Source organism: Camarhynchus parvulus, chromosome Z, assembly GCF_901933205.1.
Source record: "Camarhynchus parvulus chromosome Z, STF_HiC, whole genome shotgun sequence".
NCBI classification, from domain to species: Eukaryota; Metazoa; Chordata; class Aves; order Passeriformes; family Thraupidae; genus Camarhynchus; species Camarhynchus parvulus.
The window spans coordinates 18,888,791-18,909,644 of record NC_044601.1 but is presented as its reverse complement, the minus strand read 5'-3'; positions in this window follow the sequence as shown (position 1 = coordinate 18,909,644).

The following is a 20,854-nucleotide window of genomic DNA, read 5'->3' as shown; positions in this document are numbered from 1 at the left end:
TTAATCTCAGTGTCTGTGCATTTGACAAGAGACACAGTCCCAGTTCTATGTTTCTAAAGTTGTTTTTGCAGTAGTGCAACTCACTTCCCGATGAAGTTGCTTCTTGCTTTTATCAGTGTGAGAAAAATCTATTTTGAAAACATTTCCTTTTTCCAGGCACACCATTTCAATGTAAAAGAATTAGATTATTTATTTTATTAAACATAATTATACCAAAAAATCACGTGAGACCCAAGACTGCAAGATTCTACAGGTTTTTTTACCATGAACACTAGTTCATAACTGCTTAGCCAATGCCAACATGTTTTTTCTTTCCTGACTCAATCAATTCCAGAATATTAAAAAAAAAAAACCCAAACAACAAACAAACAAAAACCAGAAAACCGATACTGTCACCACTGAATTCTACCCTCTTTTTCAGTGATGGACTAATTCTGTGACCTTTAAGACATCAAATACTTCATGTCTTCCCATCTCTTTTTTATGTATGCTTTCCCTCAGTCTGGAATTTTTGTCCTACAATTCTGAAAGAAGAAGACGAATATGTCTGTCCTGCACAGGGTAGTCTGTTTCCCCAGGAACCTGTGAGATACCATCAAACTCCACATGAGGGTCTGCAACAAACTTCTGGAGAAAACCAGGTCCAGACCTGTGTTCTCTTGGTCACAGATCTCTCATCTCAGGGCATTTTTCTCTATGTCACTCTTTTCCACGTGAAAGATTTATTTTACCTTCTCAGGCTCCTTTTTTTCCTGTAATTGTCTGAACAAAAAACTTGAAGTGCTCACAGTTCAACTGTCCTTACGCACAGAAGCCAGCTGCACTCCTGGTGCTGCTTATAGCTACTCTCTGCATTCTAGGTATTATTGAAATTGTATTGTATTTTAAGGGCAGATAATTGTTATTATTTTTACTGCTCTTTTTTTTTAATACGTATTGTCGCATGGGTAGGAAAAGGATGCTGTGTATCATCTCATCTAGACCATTTTAATTAAAACTACATTTTCTTAGTGACTCATTAAGTTATTGGTATAACAGTACTGTCAGCACTGTCAGTGAAATCCTCTGTCAGTTGCTCTAACAACTTTTTTGTTTTGCTTCTGTGTTTCTGTGCTTTTGCTTCCATGCTATACCTATACCATAAAATGCTCAATACCCTTTGTCCCTGTAAAAATTGTTTTTTCTCATTTGACCAGTGTGGCACTTTTACTACTGTGCATCAATTTGATAATGGATGTACTGAACTAACTACAGAGGGTTGAATATAGCAAAAATACTGGTTTAAGTATTTTACACAGGCGGTTTTCTAATTGTACTAATTATCAAGATATTTTGTTCATATTAACATCTATTTTCATATTATACCAAGTCATTCATGTGTTAACAAGTATGCTCACTTTGTATACTTATTGTTTTTGACCCCTTCTTTTCCTGTTCTCAGAAGTTTCAGGCATCCATACTGAAAACACTCAAAAACCATACTTAAACACTCGAGTAATTAATCATAGATCACAAAGAAACTGAAGTTGAACAACGCCTAAATAATCTATTGATTTAAAATAGTGCATCCAAACTACTCATCTGATCATTAGAGATAAAGCAAACAAAAAACAACCAAAAAAATCATCTACTTGTGAAGAATGTCATATATAATGAAGGCCTCCTCAAACAGGATTTGTTTCTTCAAGCATTTGACGTCTAAAAAATACACAAAATAGAGACTATCTGGAGACCAGCCCTGTAGGAAGAGATCTGGGGTTTTGGGTAGATGATAATGAGCCTGCAGTGCCCTGGCATCCAGGAGGTCCCCTGTGTCCTGGGGGGGTATCAGACACAGCATGGCCATCTGGGCAAGGGAGGGGATTGTCCTGCTCTGCTCTGCTCTGCTCTGCTGTGCTGTGCTCTGCTCTGCTCTGCTCTGCTCTGGGGGCAGCCTCGCCTTGAGTGCTGGGGGCAGTTCTGGGGACACCAAACTATTGTAGTGTATCCAGAGGAGTGCAACAAAGATGGTAGAAGGCCTCAGGGACAGGACTTAGAAGGAGCAGCTGAGGTCACTTGGCTTGTACAGCCTGGGGAAGAGAAAGAGCCCATTATAGGCTACATCTTGCTCAAGGTAGAACAGCAGAGGTGGAGACACTGATGTCCTCTTTCTGCTGATCAGAAATAAGACTGGAGGATTTAGAATAAAACTCCTTCAAGAGAAGTCCAGATTAGATATTAGGAAATGGTTCTTCACTGAGAGATTGGTTGGCCGCTGGAACAGATTCCTATGGAAGTGGTCACGTCAACAAGCCTGTCAAAGTTCACAGAGTGACTGGATGATACCCTTAGTGATATGGTTTGATTTTAGGTAATCTTGAAAGAAGCCAGGAGTTGGACTAGATGATTCTTGTGGTCCCTCCCCTTCCAACTCAAAATACTCTATGGTTCCATGATTCTGGGACTCTAACACTGAAGTTACACCTAAGTGATAAGTCATATTTTTCCATAAGCTCTGCCACCCTCAGTAATTTAATAGCATATACATATAACCATACACATATATGTGTACATGCTACCACTTTTGCCTAATTATAGACATGGGAGCAATTCCTTTATTTGACTAGGACTACTCACAAATTTAAGCATCTGTTTAAGTGCTGCACTTGGGACTGAACACATAGAAATCAGGACAAAACCCACAGAGTGTCATTTAGTCCCTACCGAAGCCAGTAAGATTCTTGCCACTGCCTGTGGTGAGAGCTGGATCAGATCCAAGTCTGGATGAAGTACTCAGCATGAGAAAGCCACTGAAATGTGCAAGGCGTTTGTAACTAAAATCATATCTGAAGGAAAGTGGCATTTTCTGATATATAAGCATGAGATTGTTCGGAATCTGTGACACAAAGTCTATTATCTATAGTCATGAATTATCAAAGGGAAAAACTAGCAAGCCTTGTGGGAGTGCAGCCTCTAAGGCTATAGGGAAGAGGAAAAACATCTTCAAAAATGAGTCTATGCGTTATGTTTAACAGGCAACAGTAAGAAAAGAAAGCTTTTCCTTGAATCACACTGCATTAAACACAAGTCTGAGGTGTTTTGTTTAGCTTTCTTTTTCTTCCATCTGAGCAATTTTTGAGCCATTCCTCAATACTTGAAAATATGATGTTCAAGTATTAAATGCAAAGGCATATTTTTCAAGTGTATAACCCTCAGGTAAATGTTAGCAGTCTTTGGAAGGCAAAATTATTTTGAAGCCTGCTCCCCAAGAACATATCCATGAACAGATTGGGCACTTCAGTGGGTTTGTTTACTGCATCCTGGTTGTCAGAGATGACCATATTCTTCATACAATGAGTCTAGAATTCTTCATACAATGAGTCAATCTTGAAAAGAAAAACAAAAAAAATGTCTGTATAAGGATTACATAATCGAAATTTTCTTTGCCTCTTCTTGATAAACATCCTTTCTTTCTGCATACTTCATCTTTCCTTGTCTCATCTGATCATTTTTTATTCTAAGTTTTATCATCTGGCACTTGAAGTCCTTCAGGGTAAATGCAATCCATTACATGAATTATTTTCCTTTAGCTAAATTATCAAGTATAAGGAAACATAGGGTAAATTCTAATTCAGGACTAGTTCTAAACAGCAGCAAAGTTGCCTGGAGCTGATGATCATCATTTGAGCTTAGATAGTCCATGCACATGAATGGATATCATACAACAAATTAGCAGTAAAATATGAACTACAGGTCACCGAACATTGTTATTTTTCTATGAAGTAGTTGATTTTCAATACTAGAAATATCTTTGCCCCATTAAAGAATGTTTGACTCAATCAAGGCAGTTCCTCTTTCCAGCTTTACATATTATTTTTACACCAGGAAGTTACTTCTAATCCAGTCATAATACACAAATCATTTAGCACCAAAATGGCCTCAGAAAGGGCCTCAGTGCAAGCAAATTAAGCATGGGAAATTCAAGAAAATTTTCAAGAAAAGTTCTTATCATTCATTGCAGACCGCAAGTCAGAGGAATGAAAATTTCTTTCATGTTATAGAAGTTATAGAAGGTATAAATGCTACTCTTTCAATTTTACATGGAAAATAGTATTTACAGTATCACTTATTATTACTCCAAATTTCCAGTAAGATTTTTCCTTATCAGGTTGCTAGGCATGCATAATTATTGAACTACTACATCAGCTGTGGACCCCAGCCTCATCCTAAAGATTCATTGTAGAATATGTTGTCCAAAGATTAAACATCAAAACTGGATTAATAACTTAAATACTATTAATTACTAAATGAATACTAATTTCCCCTCTACCTCCATTTTCTTATTTGTGGATATAGCTAAATTATTTGTTTTATTAAAATAAAAAACAAACAACTTTTTTTCATGCTGATTTCTACTGTGGTTGATCTAGGCACATAAGAATAAATAATTTAGAACTAGAAACTTTAAAAAAGAATGGTCTTATAATTTTTTTTTCTTCCCTGAGATGCAAGTCTTAAGGAAATCTTGCTTAAGCTGAGCCATGGAGTAGCACATCAGGGAATTTTAAGGCTGGACATGTGCTTGTGAATAACCTCATTCCCAGGTGGTAGGGCCCAAGCAGAAGCAGAGACCAAGGAAGAATCTTGTTCTAAGCAGTGGAAATGCACAAACTCTTGTACTGTGACTTGTAGCTGTTGTTCAGGTCGCTACTGACTTTCATAGGTGGAAGTGCTACACCACAGAAAATAGCCTTCTCTTACTATGAAGTCAAAATAACTATGTCTTTTGCTGACTGTATAATAACAGCATATATTCCTCATATTACGCTTATAAAAGTGTAATAGTACATGCTGTATGCCTTCTTCAATAAGGTGAACTTTCAAATCAGAATTTATATTAAATATTTGTATTAGAAAATTATTCTGTTTCTAGCACTGCTTACTAAACTTTACTAATGAACCATACAAAAAATATTTTGCAGCCCAGCCTAGCTCATGCTGTGGTAATACTGTGTGGTCAAGGTTTGCCTGGGTTCTGGGGGATAGCAGGTTGTCATTTTCTTCCCTGTTTCTATCTCCTGTCTTCATGCAGGTTTCCCCAAATGGAGTGTGTAGCACAGTCCAGCAGAGAAACTTCAACTAGAGGTGGTCCAGCAATGGTGCCTAGGTAAGTGATGTCTGCACAGCTTGCCCTGCAGCTGTGAAGTTGTGTCCTAAAAGCTGTTTTGTGAGGAAGAAAATTCTGCCTCTCACCTTGCTGCTGACATGGAGTGAAACAGGAAAAATTACATGAAGAAAGCCTGTGAGTGATAGTCTCCTCCAGCATTCACTTGAGATGGGGGAGCTCAGGTGCTTTGGGGCAATATGATTAAGCAGAAGTAATACACATGAATGAAATTTAAATCTCAGATGGAGCTTTTTCAGGATTTTGGTGCCAGTTTTGTGGTAATTTTGTGTCAGCTGGACTTTTAAAATTTTTCTACAAATGCACAAGTACTAGTGTTAAATCCCCACAACGAAATGTAGTGTCTCACAAAGCTTTTGGGAAGTTTGCCAAGAAACCTCTGTGGGGTTATTCTTAAACATGTATGGCTCGATGTCTTACTAAAAAGGGGACACTTAATTCAAATTAACTTTCCTGATATCAAACAGATTTCAGTATGCTGAAATCCAGAATGTTTTTAATGATGCCAACTTGTTTTCTGATGTCAGTATTTTACAACAGTTCAGATATTTATTTGAGAAAAAAAAGCTTTGCAATTCATGCAGGTTGAGAGAGCAGAAGCAGCGAGATACATCACGTGTTCAAAGAATGTAGTCCTAGTCCACTTGGTTTGCAGTCAGGATTGGTTTTAACCTCTGCAACATTCAAATTCAAAACATATGAGCAATTATGTCCTACAAAGTTGTCCTGTTCTGAAAAAGTCTAATTCAGCATTTTGGTTTTGAACCATTACCATCTGCTTCTTTTACTTTGAGTTTTTCAGAGTACTTTACAGAGTTTTTCTAGCAAAATCATATTTGACAAATAAAACTAATGTTATGCTTTGCATCCAAAAGATCACAAATACTGTTTGCACTATGGCCACCCTTTTCTTTCATGTGCCGTAGGAAATATTCTTGTTTATAATTAATTTAAAAATTAGTGACTTGTTTTTAAAGATGTATTCCCCTTGTAATGTGGCTTTCATGAACTGCACCTGCTCCAGCTGTAGAATCATTGATGAATCATGCGCACAGAAACACAATACTTTCCACAAAAAGTGCATTAAAAGGTAGAGAAAGACAGTTTCCTTTTGAAAACATGACCCGTGCTTCTGGATTTGCCCATGAATACCTCAGGTGGTGTTGTACAAGCAAACTCACAAATAAATTGACTTTTACTCTGTTTAGCCCAGGCAATAATTCCTTTTCAGGGTGCTTCATTTTCATTTAGTCTCTCGTTCAATTCTGTGCTGACAGTTTGCATTAATGTAGCAATGTGTTAATTGAACATAAACCACAATACAAATGCAACATCTCTGTCCTGAAATTAATAACCATCATTTGTAAACCATATCATGTATTTTATTGTAGAAATAATTTACTGATGGGGCATTTTATGCTTAGCAGTGATTAAGAAACTGTGCAATTTACAACAGAAACAAATAAAAGCTGTGTAAAATGGGTAATAAAATGTGTGTAGATGTATATAAATTTGTTGATATGAAACACAAATTAAAAATTTAAATGCTTCTGTAATATAAGGCAGAATAGAAGGGGGTTTTCTTATTAGCCCTCAAACTGATATGCAGTCCAATAAAAGATCCAAATTTACAGGAGGATTTGCTTTATATAAAAACAAACCCTTTCAGTAGATGGAAGCATCTGTTTCAGCCATTAATAACACGTGTAATGTATATGGTGCTTTGAACTAAACGTTTCCATTATAACTGAAAGCCCATTTGCAGCGACAGCAGCAGTGCCTGAGTGTGATCAGTCATAGTGTCACCCTAGCATACGAGAGCTGCTGCGGAGCAGGAGCTTGGGCATATGCTTCACCAGGGCTCTCTAATGTCTCTCTCAAGCAGCAGGGGGGAAACATTCAGTGCACCTTGACACCATTAGCGTGGAAAGTAGCATAGGTTCCTGTGATTTTCTTGGCAAGTACACTAAGGCTGGTACATGGTTCTAAAAGTTAAGTTGCCACACTGAAACTTATTCTTGGTTTATGATTTATTAGCACTTCTCTCATGTTCTCTCTCCTGATAATAGCAAAATGGTATCCTTTCCTCATTCTTCCCCAATTCTTTCTTCTTTTTAGAGGTTTGAGCAAAAGCCACTTATAAACAGAGGTTTAGGAAGAAGTCTTTAAGTTTTTAAATGAATGAAGAAAGCCCGCACCTGCATTATTGACCTTAAATACTGTTAGCTAATGTAGCGCAAAGGCATTCAGCAGATTTTTCACACCAACGTTTTCTGGGCAGCATTCCAAAACATAGCAGGAGTTTAAAATGACCCCAAGTTTGTGAATGTGAATGGAGCCATTATGGGGTAATCGTCTTTCCCAAGCTTTAAGTTACATTTACCGGCTTAGACTGAACTAAGGATTTTTTTCTAAATAGGAAGTTTAACTCCTTATAAATTAATTCTTCTGCAGGTTTAGTTTGTTGTTTTTTAGGGGTTGGGTTTTTTTTCAGTAATGCGCAATGAAACCATTCCTAGTTTGTCTATGCAACAAAAGTCTGCAATGGCTTGACAGATGGAAATATTATAGTGCTCTCTTTGATAAAAATTAAGAGATCATTTTAGTGCTCAGGCTTTCAGTATTACATTTACACCCCTTACATATAAATTTGGTGTGTGGCTTTGCTAATACCCTGCAGTACATTATCAAAAAAACATGTTGACTATGGGGAACTAACACACTTAGGGCTGGAACAACAAAATTTAATTGCAAAGGTCTCTACAAAATAACCATTTCTATTGTCTGGAACCTGTAAAGAGTAAAACTCACCTGGGTTGATGCTGTGTGTTCTCTAAAAGCCCCAGCTGCGTGAACTCTGTAAATGGAGGGGTTCCCTGTTCAGCCTGATTCACATGGCATATCTGCCTCCCTAATTTTGTGTTTTGGAGTAGTGCTGAATCCAAGCTCTGCAGCTGGTAAGCTCCCAGGACCCCATAGAATCACACTGGAAGCCTGTCAGCATAATTTCACAGAAATAATTTTATTTCTGTGTAATGTATTAGTATGATCAGTTCAGTAGCTACCATGAGAATACAGTCCCACAGAATGGCTGTTCTGCTCCACAGTGTACACTGTGTCATTTAAGCCAAATTTTTTTTTTTTAAGTTTCTTTCTTAGAGTTAAATACTTTTTTTTTATAGTATTAGGACTTTTTCTCGTGGAGAAAGAGGATATCCCTTTTTGGGGTGGTGAAAGCCATTTTTAAACACACACATGAAAAAGTAATAACAAACTTCTGAAAACTGGCATGTGTGAGCAGTAAGACCAGAGGAGATTCTCCTCTTTATCTAAATCATTTCTAAGTGAAATTAGTGTCCTTCATACAGTGATAAAACCACTAAGTTTTTGTAGTTCAGGCTATTCATGTTTTATTGAAAAAAATACATTGCCTATGGGAATAAAATGATATTTTTAAGCTTGGTAGGTTTGCTTACTTTTCCTGCTTGTAGCTGAAAATCAGAAACTAGAATTAGTTGGGTTACTAAAACAACTACATTTGTCCTGAAGCCATGACCGAGTTTGGTAACCCAGTGAGAAGGGTACTTCTGTCACAAATACGTAGGAGGCCCTCAGTCTGTCAAGCAATTAAGTGGACCTGAATAATCCTATGTAATTAAGCTTCTTACTGCATAATTATCTTTATTTGAAATGTGTCTTTTGATGAAACATCTGTTCCCTGCTCTAGATTTGAAAAGATATACCCATGCACACGATGAAAATGGTGCTCGTGAGGCCATCACACATGGTGGTGCTGCTCAGCTCCTTGGCGACAAATGTTGTAATTTGCTCCGTCTTTGCATGCAAAAGGCAGGTGCTGTTGCATCCACGGCCTGCTTTGCCTGACCTCCAGGCTCGCTCGCTGCAGCTGCCTTTCACATTGTTACCCAGAGGAATAATTGTGTCTGAAAAGCCGGCTGAGGAGCATCATGCAATGAGGTGGGGAAGGGACGCTCCGAGTGTAAGCACTGTCAGAGCTCTTGGAGGTGGCCCTGACAACCTGCTAGGCAATAAGGGATTAAAAAAAAGCCAAAAGCAACAACAAAAATATCATCCCTTATAATAGATTTTCTTTTCCTTATTTTTTTCCTCTCTGACATCAAATACTGCTTGGCTGCTGCTACAAAGAAAGCTGTTGAATTTCTGTTAAATGTATTATCATTTCACAGATATTTTCAATTTGCAGATGGTATACCTTCTTTTACAAGTTAAAGTCTCTACTAAATAGAATGTGCTACTAACTTTTACAGTTAGTTTCTATTCCTTTTCAACAGAATCACATGGAATGCTGGTGAATTGTGCTTGACAACTCTAATGACCATGGTGGCAGTTTCTATTTACTCCCTTTGACTCTGGGATCCTAAGGAATGCATCCTTAGGCTTCTCAGAACTACGAATAGCCTCAGGTACGATTTCTGCAGACAACCAGCCACAAAGATGTCTGGGTCTCACTAATTATCCTCTCTTCTTCATGTGATATTTGCATCTGTATCTATAGGAGGAGATCATGTACAACACTAGAGAGGCCTATTTTGCAGTCTCATGGGGTCGATGTTCAAGAGGGGAACTTACCCACTTTCTGGTTGAACAGACAGTGCACGTATGCTGGCACAGTATGGTTCACAGTCAGATTCAAAGTTTTAAATTTGGCCCTCTCTAGTAAAAATTACTAAAGGCACAGCTGCTAACTTCTGTAGGAGATAGGCTAGATATTTATTTTTCAGTACTACTCTAGTACCTGCTTTTATACTGGCTTGGGTCGCGGATACTGTCAGAGAGCAGCTGAACACTGTGCTTGCAGCTATAGATGATGGCAGAATCATAAATTCATATGGTTGCTCCTGGATTCTCACTTACCTGCTCTGCTACCACACAAACCATTTTTTTAAATTATCCAATTAATTACAAAATAAACTACACTACTGAAACCTCAGTTTGATGGCTCTTTTTGATAATACATGACAAATAGTTGAGAGAGATTAAACTTGTGAGACTTTTGCTGGTGAGCACATCTGAATGAGCTGTTGAAAATAGCCTGGGGAGGTATATAAACAGACTGACATTCTTCTGTATTTAGAGTTCCCAGGCACAGCATTGGCTAAATTTTGAAAATGTTCTGGAAGGAAAGAGTTCTAAGCAGCATCCTGTCAGCAGCCCTAATTACTGTCATGTATCCGATTTTCAAAACAAATTGATCCACCCTGCTGTAGGAATTCCATGGCAAACCATTTGGTATGAGTTGTCAGAATTTCTGGACCTTAATTTTTCATGACAATGCTTACTAACACCTCTGTGTATGACTTTATGCCTAGCATTTAAGGCAGGGTGACAGTGGTATTATCCAAGAGAAATTGAAGTCTGGAGGCACTGCTGGAGAGGACAGGGTGGGATGATCAATTGTGTGTAGGAGTCTCAGGTCCCTGACACAATGAGGAGCTGTTGGACCCACACCACACCCAGCCAGTGCTGATCATCATATCTTGGCCCTTTCACCTAAGAACCTGTCATGAATCGCTGGGAGCAAGACACGCTGTCTCCTTGCTCCCTTACCTTTTTGTTCTGTCACTCAAGGAGTCCCATCATATTCAGGCATCCAAACTGCAGTAATTTCCTGAGCACACCCTTTTACCTGAAAAAGCAACATGTCATGCTGATATGATTGAAACCATAATAATGGTAATGGCAACATATCACATTGTCCTCTGTTTCCTACTTTGACCATGGCACCTTACTGCACACCATATATATCTGTGTGTTGCATTATCTCCTTAAAATTGTCTTTCCAGATAGATTTGCGTCTGGTTTTTTCATGAGATACAAGCACAAGGTCGTTCTTTGAAACTGGTAATAGTTATGGAACAAAATATTTGAGAATGCCCCTGAAGAATTTTCAGAAACTAAATAAAATTGAGAAATAGGTCAACAGGAATCTCAAAAAATTGAACAAGGACAGAGAGGAACATCTGCCATGGAAAGGAATAACCTCTTGCAGAGAGAGATGCTAGGGACTGTCCTGGGGTTGCTGACTGCAGCATGAGCCAGCAATGTGCTGGTCAAACACACCCAGGGCTGTTTCAACAGCAACGTGGCCAGTCAGTCACTGGATGGAATTCCCCTTCTGCTCAGAATTTTTTGACCACATCCATATACTACATTCAGTTTTGGATTCCCCAGTGTGAGAAATAAATCTGATTGAATTTAGAGGGCCAGTGATGTGGTTGGGCTTAGGGCACTTGCCCCATGAGGAGAGGCTGGAGGGCTGGGCCTGGTTCAGCTTAGAGAGGGGGCAGCTCCAGGGGTCTTAAAGCAGACCCCACTGCCTATAAGGGGTAGTTGTAGCTGGACCCTGGCTTTTCTAAGCAGGCCATAGAGGGAGGGTGAGGGACACGACACATTCCTGTGTGTCATGGGATTGGCCATAAGGAAACCTTTCCCTAAAATACAGATGGACAGTGAACTCTTTCCCTGAAGAGCTTGGTTTGACTCCTTGGCTGATGCTGCTGAGGAATATGTTAGACCAGAAGCCTCCTGAGCTCCCTCCTGACCTGAGTTTTTCTCTGCTTGTGTCTTGTGCTTTCCCTTGGATGCAAGAGACCTTAATCTGCTGTTGGTTTATAAATATATCTTCACTGTTAAGCAATGTGATTTTCTACTCAGCTGGTCTTCATTTGGAGGAGGGGATGCTCACGTAGTCCTGTATCATAATGTGCTTCGGCTCTAAAGATTTCTTTTATTTTTTTTTAATTTATACAACTTTCCAAGCCTTTTTCTGTTCAGACTGTTTTCCAAATGATCGTGGTTGCATGGTTCTTTTATTTCTGGTAGTGGTTTAGGGAGACTTTAAACCCATATTCATAGCTTTTTCTTTAGAATGGTTCCATTTGTAGCAGTAGATTGTAAGTAGGCTGAGGACCAAACCTGGTTTTACAGGTTTGTTTTTCTTCCATCATTGTAAGAATATCCCTAAAGTTAGACAAATTATAAAGCTGTTGAAAATTTTAGTTTGGAACAGAAGTTATTTTTACACGAGCCACCACAATGGAACTTTAGTACCCAATGATGAGCAGTGTGTCCCTCCCACTGTCATACTGCTAGTTTGGCCCTCCTCTCTACTATTTGATAGAGGCTGGTCCCAGGCCAGATGAAGGAGAAAAAAGCCTGAGTAGAAAACAAATAAGTTAAGGAGCCAGAGAAGAAGAAATAAGAAGTAGAATTTGAACATGGGTTTGGTAGGTAAGAACTGATAATGTCAGGATATTTGAAATGTGATCTTGAAGAAGTAAAACTAAATGAATTGTCACAAGGGAGAAAGAAGGGAGGAACTAATAATTAAGGTCTTCCCCAAATCCCAAAAACGCAAAGTTTTCTATTTTCGTGGTGGAATATTTAGCATTAGCCATCTTGAGTAATTTTGAATTTTTCTGGCTTTTACCCACAAGTACAGGCTGATTTCTTAGTCTTTTCCAAGATGAAGTTCCATTGAGGTCAAAAGGGATACAGGAAATGTAGGTCTTGCTATTTTAAATTGCAACTGGGGGCAAATACACTTTCTATAAGTAGCAAAGATATAGCAGAATATTGAAATTACAGTAACAGAGCTCTGAATATGTTGAATTCTTGCAGAGTTTTTAATATAATTTCCACTTGTCAACATCTGTTTCAGATGGTTTTATTGCTAAAGACAGTTAGCAATTTAGATAAAATGTATTTTATGAATACTATCTATCCACAGTCTTCTCTGTGAAATACTCAATTGCATAGAGAATTTTCCTTTTAAAGTCTTTGAATACTGACATGAGAATTGCTTTACTTTACAATAAAATGTGCAAATTGCATTCCCATTTTGTGTGCTCTGTATGCAAATTGGCTTGATTGAACTCTTTTGAATGGCTTATATGCTGGATGGGTGTGTAATGGGTAATAAGCTTTTTAAATGTTCTTTTATGTTGTTTTTTGGGGTCTTTTTCCCAAAATGTGCTCCAATGAAAACTCCCTTTCACATATTTAAAAAGCCCTCCCAGGGCATTTCATTATCAAAGAGCAAAGATGGAATTTTCAGAAGAAAAAAACCTGCATAGAAACTGCTCCATCATTCCTTCTGTCTTAGTTCTGTTCCTGAATCCCCTACATATCAGTTCTAGTTCTGTTTCTCTTTCCCAGCTTCCTATACTTGCAGGCTGCACGTCATCCAGTGTATGGATGACATCTTCTTCTGCAGAATGTCCCGTGTGAGGGAAGAGTGCTGTCACTGAATTAATAAGGAAAAAAAACGTTTCTTGTTTACACTGATAAGGATCTGAAGACACTCAGTAGAGGTCCACCACTGTGGTACTATGAGAAAGGGGTTAGGCCTCTGGGAGCAAAAAGGAGCTATTTAAACAATTTTTTTAACGTGGTTAGGAACAAATCTCTTACTGCTTTCAAGAAGACTTCTTCAGTGTTCACATAGCTGCTGCAGGATCTGATTTTTGGGAGTTTATGGAGCTTATATGGAGCGCAATTCCACACTTTATTTAGCAAGTTTGTGGGCAAATGTTTCTTCGGAGCAAAAGGAAAAGACTGTTGTCTATGTGGTAGAAAATGGGTGGAGAGAATGTGTTTCAACAGATTGTACCTTACAGGAGTTCCAGGCCAGAATGCAGGTCACAGCTGGAAAGGCAGGTTAAGACCTTGCCTGTCTTTGGGGAATTCCTCTAGCACCGCAAACCTGACACTCAGTAACTTAACCGTGTATAGATGCATTTGCTAAGCATGGTGTTCTCTGCTCAACAGCTGGAGTTGCCACTCAGCGCTGGAGCTGAGCCAATGTTCTGTCTGCATCAGTGGCCAGCCCTCAGCCAGAATGGAATCTACTCTTTCTAAAGTAACAGAGAAAAATTACCCTAAGACACTGAAGTTTTTTAAGAAGAATAAGAAAACAAACAGAAAACTGTCACTTCATTCTTCTCTTCTTGGGTTTTTTAACGGAAATAGTTGTTTCAGTACTATTTCTCACTTATTAACTCAAATCTCTGGAAAGCTTTTTGCCTACCAGTTTTTTCATGCAAGGTTTCTGGCACTGGACAATTAAGCGGAGTATCCACACAGAGATTGGAAATGTGAGAGGGATCTGGAGCAAGCAGATAATCCACAAAGGAGGAAGGAGTACCACAGAAGAACTCATGATGCACTGAGGATGAGGAGCCATTTGAACGGATCATGTTGACATGGCAAGTAGAGAATTAGTAGCAGGAAAGATGTGCTGATACAAACTGAACAGCATTGAGGAACATTTCTCATTTCCCTTTATGCTTTTACTGCCAACATTGTCAAAGTTTGATTACCATCCACTAACATTTTATGAAGAAGGGATATTTTGTAAATATAAATTTGACTTTGAGATTTTGTAGTGAAAAAGGGATCTTAAAGCCACTTATGCCCAAACCCCTCCACAAAAGCTTCTGAAAGGGAATGTGCAGGGTCTACCTCCCTGCTTTTCAGACACTTTTTATTCTAGGCATGATAGGATAAAAGAACAAGCAAGAGAAAAAGGAGGAAGTTTCTGTAACACATCAGGATAGTAATATTTCAGACTCTGTCACTCGAACAGCGGTTTTGTGTTGAAAAATTTGTGTAAGAGATCTCAATATAGAAAAGAACTAAATGAAAAACCCTTTTTTGATGTTTCAGAGTGAAATTGCTTTGTTACTTAGTGTGAACTTTAAATTCCTTTGCAGTTGCGTGTCCTTGGCTTATATTTGATGTCTTCTTTGGTTTAATACATTCCTTTGAATAGTCTCTGAATTCTGGATAAACTTTTCTTGTCTAAAAATCATATTATAGTTTCTGTGAATATTCTAATTTTCTTCTTCTTTCTGCATGTTAGTACTAAAGCCTCATAATTACACTGAAAGCTTTAAAAACCCTCTGTGGTATGCAGTTATCAACCCATTTGCATATTTGATATAGCATCTTAAAAAGTGTATATTCAGGACCATAAAAAGAACTTTAGGAACAAGAGAAAAGGAGCAAGGAAGCATGAAAATCTTGATCTTGCTACAGACTGCTGTTCTTTGAATGAAACAAAAGCAACAACAACAAAAAAAGACACATTGTAAAATCAGTTGCAAACTGAACTTTTTCTTAGTCATGATCTCTAGCTTTCCACTGGATTGATGGTACCTTTGTTGGTTTTGATCCTTTGAATTTGAGAGTCCTTGTGTATACCATAGGATATGTTTTGTCTTCTTGTTGATTTTGGCATTTTGTGGGGTTTTATTCCACTTCTAAAAAGAGTAATTGAGATTTTGGAATAAAGAAGAAAGTTGACCAATTTCTTTGGTATTTGGATCACTTGTAATCTAGGAAATGAACATTGGATTACAGATGGCTTAGCATTATTAAGTGGTAAAGGCACAGGAAAGCACTTATATGCTTCAAGGCCCTTGTTGTTACCTCAGTTCAGCAAAGAGAAAAAATTAAAGATAATATCAACTTTAAAAAATTACTGAAAACATTATCTTATTTACATAGTACATTGTGTTAAAAAGAGCGTATCCCTGTTAGCCAAAAATTACATAAGTTGATATGCAGAAACCTCAGAGATTTAAAAATTAAAAGGTTGTTCTTCTGGACAATGTTAGTTACTGTTCTGTGCTCAGAAAAATATTGTTCATATTAGAACAATCTGAAGTATACATCAGCCATCTAGTTTACAGCATATTATTGCAATGACTTCTGCTCTAGCTGTGTTTTTCTAGTTTATATTGTCCTTAAGTTTTCTCTATTTCTAGATAGACAATTGTACCTAAACTTATAACTGAATTATTAATTACTATCCCCAAGCCCTGGTTAATATTTTTGTTCACTGTTCTGCTCATGATTCCTAAATTAGAAGACCATTCTCTGAGATCCTGGTGTTACAAGGTAGTTTACTAAAACTAACCCATGACCTTTCAATAAATCATTTCTAAGCTATCTGTTGTCCTTTGATAACTCACGGGCTGCTTTTTTCTTTGAGTTGGTGATATCAAGAGACAAATGCAAAACCTCTTCCTAAAAGCTCTTTGGGGATTTCCTTTGATTCAATTTCCTTTAACAACATGTAAGGGAATTGCTTGAGAGCACCATCCTTCACTAATATCTCTTAGGATTAGTTTAGTCACCTCTGCTGTCAGAGCTATCTCAGCAAGCAATGTAAACAGTATTGCAAGTACTGGGTAGTAGTAACTGGTGGACAAATAGACAAATCCAAAATTTAAAGCATTATTAGTCACATTCTAGTTGTGTGTAGTGCTGTGAAATAGTTAGAAAGCAGGCTTTCTCTCCCTGGGCAGTACTGAGGCATTGGTATACTCAGAAAAAGAACCAAATCCTCCTGAAAGCAAAGCATTAATTTAGACTGTCCTTTTTCAATTCTGTATGCAATCCACCCTGTAAGAACTGCACCCACTGAAGAGGGAAAAATGCCAAGCAGGATTTTCTAGAAAAATTCTCCCAAGTGTTTTCATCAGCATACCTATCTTTACTTTCATAAATGTTTCCAAAAATAAGATTGGGTAATATTATTTCCTTAAAAAAAAAAAGGCAAACCCACCCTTTTTTAAAAACACTTTAAATGCTGACCTCACCAATAATCTATATGTTGCATGTACCATACATTCAACCTCTCTAGTTAGGATGTCCTGCAATCTCCTGCCTGCTGAGCGGTCACACACTGCGGTCTAACACAAACCCCTCCCTTCCCCTCCCCTCCTTTCTTTTCCTGGGACTTCCCTTCCTGGAACTTTCTTTCTCCTCCCAGAACTTCCCTTCTTTCTCCTCTTTAATTTTCTCTTCATTAGCAAGTTAATCTGCTTCTCTTTGCTGCCACATGTTGTGGGAGCTGGGGAAGAGGAAATCATGGAAAACCAGCTGATGAGAGCATGTAAGAGGACAGGATTTTTCCTGTTGGGTGCAGCCAGCTTAAGCCACCTGTGACCCTGCTAACTTAAAACAATCATGTTGCCTCATTCCTTTAAACCCTTTGTCATCTCCTTACATGAAAGACTTTCCCCCTTCTATTCTTCAGTGTTTGTGAAGGCTTCTGGGAGCAGGGAGCAAGAGGAGGTGAGAAGGCTAGATTTGAACAATTAAGCTGTTTCTTTATGAAAGTGACAATTTATTTCACTGCCAGCTGTCTCTTTGGCAGTGTGTAAGGAAGAGTTCTGTCTGCATCGCCTGCTCCCTTCTCAAAATCCAGATGTCTGTGCTTCTCACAGGGGAAGATATTTGGGTTTTAGAGCATCTTTCACAGTGAGGAAAACACACATTCATTATGCATTAATGGCTTGCAACAACTGACTACAAATTCCAGCATGGAGATTTTCTGCCATTGTAAATCTCACCTAAGTGGGTAGTCTATCTTTTTTTTCTGACTTTATGTCACTCTTCCATTGCATTAGTTATTTTCCTCTGCCTCCTGACTTTTGTTGCTTTGTCTACCTTCTTACAGAGAGTGTTTTTGGGTTTGTAAACCGTCACATAAGTATTAAACTTTAAATAGCAGTTATGATCTTTTAGATTTCATTTCTGTTTATAGAATCATGCTGATATGAGACTGCCAAACCAACACTTGAAAACAAATGTTTAAACAACATAATACTGGACTTTTGGCACAGAAAACAATTCCAAGAAACCTTGTTTGTAATGAACAGTAGACCAGGCAATAAGCATCTGATTAAGTTTATAAATGGATCCCTTCGATGAGGCTGCTCTCGTGCAGATTAGTGAAGTGATTTTTCTGGCATTTCTTCAAAGCACTTACACAGAACTTTGTCACCAGAAAATTTCTTTCCCAGCAGATTTTGTTTGAGAGTTGGGTTTGGTATATGTTGACGAGAAACAGTCCTCTCAAGTGTACGCATAAACATATAATAAACCTGGTGTTCTTGTGTAGAACAGGCTTCACACCGTCCCTGAGGGTTATACCCTGCCAACTCATTGTGCAGCACTGACTGTTGACTTGTGACAAACAGATTACAAAGACGGTGTGTTCAGCTATTGTGTTTTGCCTAAGTCCTTTCTCAACCTAAAGCAGTCATTGCAGCAGGGTGCACTAATTGCTCATTTGCTGCAGTAACCTTTTCAACTGGACAGCATCTCATGTCTGATTTCGAGTTGATGTCTTTTTCCTTTAACAGCAGAGTGCTGTCAAGGACAAAAAGCCAGGGGTGTGAAGCACCATAAAGTGCCTGCAATGTGCCTGCAATGTGCCTGCTATACCCGCCAGAGTTTTGCTCTAAGAACAGCTCAGCATGACTGTGGCTTCTGGGCACTAGATTTGTATACTTCGTGTTCTTGCCAAGATTAAAGCCAGTAGCATGAGTAAATGAGTACAGCACGTTTGTTGAAAAACATTTAAAAACCACCTGTGAAAGAAGGCTATTTCTCAGCTTAATTTGGGAAAGTGTTACCTACTCACATATGACAGAAACAAAATACAATCAGAAGGAGTGGGAGGAAAGGCCAAAGGATGAAAAAAATATTTTACGAGTGGTCATAATAATGATAATTCCTGTTTCTTACACTAAAACCATTGTGATTGTGAAACCATTTTTGTTTTTTCCTTTTGTAGTGAACCTTAAGATATCATTAAGCAATATATCAGGTTAACTTTTTTCTTTTACATTTAAATCTTTAAATATCTGCGCCAGGATAGGTATGATTTTCTCTTGCCACATCAAAGGATAGGAATTTGCTCCTAAGAACTCCCAAGAGCTACTTTTCTTGCTAGCCAGAAAGAAGAACTAATAGTCAAAGAAGTTTTACATAATGGCAATGATTTCTTCTGGTTTAATTATTTTTCCATCACAATTTCTCTGATTAAATTTATAATGTAAACATGGTATATGTCAGCAGGACTTAGTGCCATCACAGCTGAATTCCTATGCAGGTTCTTCACAGAAACAGCCTGATTCCCTGATTCCGTGGAAATTCCAAGAAATATGTTTTAAAACTGCAAATTAAAGGAATATCTGGTATGCAAAGAGGTAAACAATTTTTGTCTGTTTGTTTGTTTGCTTTTTTTTTCCTTGTTTGTATTGAACTTGCTGCAAAAACAAATTCTGTTGTTTCATCCACTGGTGGTGCATCTAAAGAAAGCTGATAGTTTCCACTGTGTAAATCAAGAGGGCTTTGGTCAGTGACCATTAAGGGCCTCTTACATCTCTCAGTGTTGTCTATTAAAGCTTATGATTTCCCTCTTAAATAGAGCTAAGCCAAAACTTTCAGCCTTGAAGCATAATTTACCCAGGTAAAATCTGAGTACATGGCACATGTCTCAATATAAATGAAATTGTTTTTACCTGCCTTCAGCCCCTGCTCCAGTTTTCCTACTTCTATGGTGTGCTGTAATTCAATAGGAGTGTGATGGCTTTCAGATACACTCCAGCAGTCGAGCATCTGCACCATTGCACCAGGGGCTGTTTGGTCAAACATGAGATCTTAACAGGCACTGGACACAGGACCTGCATCATTCTGCACTATTATCTTTGTCATGTTGGAATAGCCTCCAAACAATTTAAAATCTGCAAGTTAATAAGGAAAACTGTAAGATGTATTTCTATTAAAACGAGACAACTTTGATATTAGGTTAGTTGGTTTTAATTGCTTAGCAAACTGAAGGCTAAAAATGGACTAAAGGAAGAAAACCACAATTATATCTGGTTTTGAAATGTACTAGAAATTGATCATGGATGTGGAGTAGCTTTTTCCCTTCCTCACATTTACGATCAGTATCTTTATGCATGATTTAACATCCTGTGGATTTTTTTTATTGCTAAGCTTTACCTAAAAGCAAGAAGCTATGTGAATTCAGTGAAATTTACTGAAAAATGTCCTAATTTGTGATGTATTTGTTTGAGGTTTGGCCAGCTTGAGGTGTATTATTTTCTCTATGTTTTGGACATTTTTCATACATTCTTATCCAAACACTAATGTAGTACAATATTTGTCCTTCAGAAAATAAAGCACAGAATAAATTAAACCAAACATCAAGGAAAAGTTATTTTAAGCCTGCCATAATATTTATATTTTGAACTTATTCAACTTTCCATCTTAATCTACTGAGAAGCAACATGACAGAGAAAAGGCATTCTATTGTTTACTTTTGACATGTACAGGAAGAACAAAGAGAGCAATCAAAGATTATTTCATGAGATCCATCCATCTGTCACAATGTTTCACAACATACCACTGTAACTGCAAAATTGGGCATTTGAAATAAAATAAATGTAAAATTTTTGTTTGTTTCTTTCTTTCTTTTTTGGTGAATAATCACAGTGTTGAAATAAGTGATCGGTAACCAGACGGCCTAAAGACTGTCTCTTGTATTTGCACTGAGATTCAAACTAAAAGCCCAAAAGTGTCCATACTAAGAGATTTTGTCAAACTCTCTGCCTAGTTACAATGATGACATGTAAACCTATAGGAAGTTATGTTCATTTTTTTGCACTTGAACAGTATCAACAGGCTGGTCCAGCAGAATGAGGTTTCACTAGTAGCTTTGAAAACATGTAACTCTTTTTGCTTAGAAATTGCCTTGCAAGATCCTGAAAATAGACAGCAGTCCATAAATTATCCATTTAAGCTATTCAAATTTTCATAGTAGTATTATGAAATATAATATTTTAA